Consider the following 6,422-nt stretch of genomic DNA (forward strand, 5'->3'; position numbering starts at 1 on the left):
TTATTTCCAACACTACTTCATAACTGCAATTTTGGTACTGTTATGAACTGTAATGTAAATTGTATTTTCTGATGTTTTTCCCTGTGAAAGAATCATTCTACCCTCAAAGGGGTCACCACTGAGAAGTGCTGGTCCAGACACTTGGGGTCTTTCTTAGATTCTTCTAAGAATCATCAGATACAGCATCAAGTCCTGCAAGCTTCTACTCAAGATCCTAATACAGACCCTTCCATCTCAAGCCTCTACTCTCTCTTCTGTATAAGTGCTCCCCTGCTCCAACCTGTCCTCCATAGTCAGTCTCCGCCCCTCAGAGAAGCAAGACAGTTCTAGTGATATTTGGAGCATGTTTATATTCTGTTCTAGACACCCCCGGGACCACCCAAATGCTTCAGAATAAAACCCTGCATAGTCACTAGACCTCACGGGGCTTGGAAAGGATTGGCCATGCTCATAGGTCTACTTCCCCAAAGTTTCTTCTCTCTTTGTTGTTTATACCAGTTGCCTTGGTAACCATGCCATCCCTTGGATGTGCTGCTCTATCCCCCACCCCACCACTACCACCACCACCTCAGACACTCAGTTGTCTCCTCCTTTTCCTTGGCTGTTTCTGACTGCCCTTCTCACAAGAGTTTGGGTTCCCAGAGATTCCTCTGCGACATTTGTTCCCACCTCCTATCTGTCTGATTGCACAATGTCCAGCCCAGAAGGGACAGGATCTGTTTTGTTCCTGGCTGTTCCTCTCTCCTTTAGGTCAGGGCCAAGCAAATAGCAGGTGCTACCAGATTTGTTCAGACCGAAGGAGTGCGTGGTGCGACAGTTGATGTGATAAACTAGAGTGTGGGCAGTCACAATGCTTATCTCATTTCTGCAACAATCTGTAGACCCGATCTCGTGTCAATCTTGAGTCGATGTAGAGATAGACGCCAATCTGGGGCAAGCCAGGTTTTTGATTTGTCATCTTCAAAAGGGAAGAGGTTTCAACTTGAAAACAAAAAGCTGTAGAAGAGCTTCCAAGTGGAGGCAACTTCCTTTCCAACTTCTCCTTGCTGGAGATCCAGCTCATTTGCCCTGGTAAGGACCCTGTGGACACAGCAAAATCCACAAGGCTATCTCAGCCCTTAGGTAAATATTACAGGGTCACACCCTAGATCACTTTACAATTTCCATTTTCAATTGGACATCCCCTCTCTCACTATACTATTATGGGGAACTGTAATCAGTTACTTTTCTTATTTCTGTGACCAAATAACGGACAAAAAAAAAAAAAAAAAACAACTTGAAAGAGGAGGGGCTTCTTTGGAGTGATGGATTGAAGGTACAGTCTGCCCTAGAGGGGAAGATGTGATTGGTGACAGGAGTGGCTGTGGTTGTGGCTGTAGGACCTTGCTCACATCTCAGATCCAGAAGCAGAGAGTGGAGGGGCCCTGCTCTTCCCTGTGCTTTCTCATTTTTCCCCTTTTATTTGACCTTGGACCCCAGCCCATAGACCCAGAGCCATTGACGTTTAGAGCGAGTCTTCTCCTTGGTTGAATTTCTCTGGACACACAGTCACAAACACTCAGAGGTGCGTCTTCTAGGCAGTTCCAAATTCAGCTGAGATGAGCCACCCTGGGTACCAAGCTAAGAAGTAGATTCAATGCAGTGGCTGGCTGTTGTCTGGGTAAGGGACACAGGGTACATGGAGTGTTCACTGGAATGGAAGGTGAGAGAGCCCAAAGGCTGAGGGCATTCACAATGGTATGGGGATCTTGCCTCTATGATGTACTGACCTCTGAGAGCCTCTATTTCCTCTTTTGGGATATGCATAAATATGGCTAGTTTAAAAGCACACATTAACTGGGTGATGGTAACACACCTTTAATTCCAGCACCCAGGAAGCAAATCTCTGAGAGTTTGAGGCCAGTCTGGTCTACAAAGCGAGTTCCAGGACAGTCCGTGCTACACAGAGAAACCTTGTCTCGAAGATACAAACTCAAAGCAAAGCAAAGCAAAGCAAAGCAAAACAAAAAGCACACACTAGACACACACTGACACAAAGAATCAGAGAAGAAATAGATCACTGAAGTCTAAGTGATGTTAAGGCATGTTAAGACACCACAGACAGATCTAGGTCTTCATGGATCCAATATGTCAGAATAGTGCTAAATGATCTTCCTAGCCAGCTACAGTTCTGGCCATTCCGGACTTGATAGCATTTTCTGGAGGCTCTCTCCCCAGAATGTTGATGGGGAAAATACGTGAATGCAGGTCTAAGGTCTGTGTGGGTATCTCCATGCACTCTATACTTTGCCTGGCACACACAATCCCCTAAGTAGAAGATATGGGCTGTGGAGACCCAAAAAGAGGAGGACAGAAGAAAAGGGCTCCCAGAGAGGAAGTGGCCGAGAGAGCAGACTTCTGTGTTCCCTTTGGTTACTTGGCTTTGCTCTAAGAGAAGTGATGAATATGAAGATCCTTCATCTGTTGCCTTGTGGCAGGAAGATGAAGCCATCTGTTGCCATCATCTGAGTTCCTCCAGGGAGTCGAGTCCGTACTTACTTTGGCCATCTACACAGATGCCACACTCCCCACCTCCAACCTTGTCCATGTGTTCAGTGACCAGGCATAATTCACCAGAGCCTGCATCTGATGCAAGGCTCACCTCTAGACCACTGCTGCAGTGGGCCTTCTACTCAGTTTTATTAAATGGAGGGTGTAAGACTTGTGGGCAAAAGTCCAACCTGGGTTCCTCAGAAAATTCCTGATCTGTGGCCTCTAGAAAAGAGGGCAGTGGGTCTTACATTGACCAATAACCTGATTCATTATATCCAAAAGGTACCCTACCCATTCCCTCCATAGAAGACCCTACATTCCCATCGTAGAGTCCCACAGAGGACCCTAGAGTTTCTCTTCCTCATACTGAAGACCACTCTAAAATCTGGTGTGGACCCAGGACACCAAAAGTTCTCAGAGATCACTGCTTCTTCGTGAGGACCACCCCAACAAAACAGCTTTTTAACAGGAAGGGTCGTTGTAGGCTCCTTCTACACAGGGGCCTCTCCTAAAAGCCCACACCTCAGATCTTCCAAGAACAGGACCCAGAAAGTTCAGGATGCTTAATTTTCAAACCAGTTCTCTCATTTGATTCTGATGTTAGCTCAATTTAAGTTTATTCACCCCCCTCAAAATTGAAGTCTCAGTTCAACCACTGGCCTACTTATATAATCAATGAATAATATATTTAAGATGTTGGGAGCTCATAGATAGCCTCCAACAGATCTGAAACAGATCTGGGTAGATAAATGGAGACATAGGTTGAGTTAGATCTGGGGTTGTCTGTCAGTCATATCTTCAGTACACCAGTCTTTCTAGCCCCCGGGGAGAGGGGGAGAGATTACTTCAGCCCACAAGTGGCTGAGCTGTGGGAGTTTCCCTCCTGCCTGTTCTGTCTTTGCTCAGGTAAATTCCAGGCTCATCGTTACCAGACAGCAGCCCTCTACGGGCTCTGAACTTGACTGCGGCTGCCTGCTATATTACTCTCAGACAAGCCCATGGTTTTGGAAGGAGTCATCTCCACTGTCACACTTCTTTGGCAAACTTTGAAGGGGTCTTTTATGGCATACCCAAGCCTCCTTCCTTGTGCCCATCTTGGATGGGAGAATGGTCTCTTCCCTGTCAGCCACAGAGGCTGAATTCCTCTTCTCTCAGGAAATGGCAACATTTATATCTGTGACACCGGTCCCCACCCACAAGCCAGCTTGTGCCACAGAAGCCTAGTTCCAGGTTCTTGCACCTTCCCACTTCTCCTGCCAACCCTAGAGCACTCCGTGGGAGGTAAGTTGGGAGCAGATGCGACCCTTGTTTGGCTTCCCAGAAGTCTTTGGGCCATAGTTGCTGTGTTCTCAGCCTGTGCAGCAAGCATCTATCTGTTCTCCCTGGTGCTGTCAAATCTGGAACCAGTTGGACATCGCAGTCATGGCAGGCTCGTCCCTCCCTGTCATCCCATGGCTTCCTCTGTATTCTCCCCAGGATTCTGCTCTCTTGGTTGTCTCTCACCCCGCACTCTTCGAGGGGGCACGCAGGAGAAATTGCAGGGCTGCAGCCCCTACTTCTTGTTAGAAGGAGCAAGGCTGTTTGCCACTTCCTACAGTGTAAGAGGAAGCAGAAGCCTGCATTTATAGTTAATGCTGAGCCTGTGTGGGCTTCCAGGTGTCGTACCAAACATGTCCCCTCCTGTAAGCCACTTCCATCTGGAGGAGCTGCCTCATTTCCCTCACTCGGCCTGATAAGATCCATGAGGGCTCTCACCAAGAAGGCTGAAGTGATGATTGAAGGTGCTACAGTTTAACGGTGCCTGTACAGAACAGGCACATGGGGTAGGTCTGGGAACAGAAGACACTGGGAAGGAATCCAGAAAACAGAGAAACCCCTGCAGATGGTAAGATCCGAGGGAGGGCAGAGATGTCGGTTCAGGTGCATCCTCAGAGGCTGGAATCTGAAAGCAAGCTCTTGGGTGACAAGGACCAGAAGACCTGACTTCTTTCATGAGCATCAAAGTGGAGAGGAAAACAAAGGCCCTGTCCCCTCCCACCCCAGGCCGGATCAGGAAGCCAGGCTGCGCTCAGGGACAGCACACAGCGTCTCCACTAAAGGTTGCTCAGTCTGGGGACCTGAAACTGAGACAGGTGTAACAGGCCCACTGGAACAAGTGGGGCTTTCCCAGAGTGGCTGACAGACAAGAAGTACGTGTTCAGAAAGTGGGACAAGCCCAGCACACATCGGGAGTGTGCTCAGAGCATGGGACAACCACTTTGACCAAACCTGCCCAAGAGGGACTTATGAGACCCTCATCACTACAAAGGAGCCCTGGCTCATATCCTGGAGGAAGGCATGCTGGACAGAGAGGCCAAGGATGCTGAGGTTGGACAGGCAGTGCTGGGCTTTCCCCACAGTCCAACAGCATCCCTTCACACCCATCTACTCAATCAGCTTGGTGCAATTGTCCATCTTCAATCATGCCTGCATGGTGAAGCCTTCGTGAAGGTTCAAATGACAGGATGAGGGAGTCTCTGGTCTCCGCATGTGGATGTTCCTGGAAGATGGGGCATCTGAGAGGTCATGACAGCTTAGGGCCCATCTCTATTCTTCATCCTGGATGTGGCTTCATGCAAATCACTTGAACTAGTAATAGTACAGTAATTGTAGTAATCGTACAGTCATACTCTCGTCATCTAGCAAAGAACCTATGTGCTTTTCTGAATACTGTGAGCAGGGCGGCAAAGGGACTGATCCCAGAGAGCAGGTGCTGGAGTCTTCCTGCCTGAAGTAGTAAATGAAGGAAAAAAGAGAGAAAAGAAGCTACCTCCCTTTGCTCTAATAGAAAAATAAAAAAGCCAATGTGTTTCTAAAGTGAGAAGCTGATTAAGTGGGCGTGGCCATTTCTGATTTTGAGATGAAGAAACTGAGAAGTGCCCGCATGAACTTTTGCTCACTGCCATGACAAACTATCTTACAGAGGCAACTCAGGGAAAGTAGGATTCAGTTTAGCTCACAGCATGAGGGTAGAGCCCTTCCTGGTGGGGATGGCTTGGCGGCAGGAGTGTGAGAGATCTGATCACAAAAGCTGGTATCGAATTCACTTTCTCCTTAGGAAAGTTAGTGTGTGTGTGTGTGTGTGTGTGTGTGTGTGTGTGTGTGTGTGTGTGTGAGAGAGAGAGAGAGAGAGAGAGAGAGAGAGAGAGAGGTGTATGGGTGCCCATGAATGTCAGAAGAGGGTGCCAGATGCCTTGGGGCTGGAGATAGAGTGATTGGAAGTCTTACGTGATGTGACATGATGTGACGTGCTTTGGGACTTGGGTCCTCTGCAAGAGCCATCTCTGCAGCCACGAGTTTGAGATTTTTAAGTTGTCATTGTGTATTGAATTTTATCTAATGAAAGATTTTCCTGTCATCTCAATTGGTCAACTCATGCATTATTTTTAAGCTCTCAGTATATCAGATCACATTGGTTTTCAGTATTGAAAACAACAGATGGGGGGGGGTGTCATCATATAACTTCATCCACAGTGGGATTTGGCTTGATGCTATTTTTCTCTATCTATTGTTTTCTTTGTGAAAGACACTGGTGTGGCGCCTTTGCTTCTTCTGTTTTATCTGTTTGGCATCACCAAACCACTCTCATTACAAATGCCCAAAGACTCACTCCCCCTGTATGGCTTGCTTTGTTTCAAGTTTTCTGAGGTGGGTGATCAGTGACTTCACGTAGCACTCGACATTTCCTTTGTTGAAAGGTCTTGGATTCAGTTCAGGGTCTCTAGATGGACCCTTAGGTCAACCATTTCTTTTCCTTATTTTATTTGATGAGATCTTTTTCTTCCTCCCTCCCCCCCCCCACTCTCTCTCTCTCTTTCCCTTCCCTTCCCTTCCCTTCCCTTCCCTTCCCT

Source organism: Mus caroli, chromosome 17 (assembly GCF_900094665.2).
Source record: "Mus caroli chromosome 17, CAROLI_EIJ_v1.1, whole genome shotgun sequence".
NCBI classification, from domain to species: domain Eukaryota; kingdom Metazoa; phylum Chordata; class Mammalia; order Rodentia; family Muridae; genus Mus; species Mus caroli.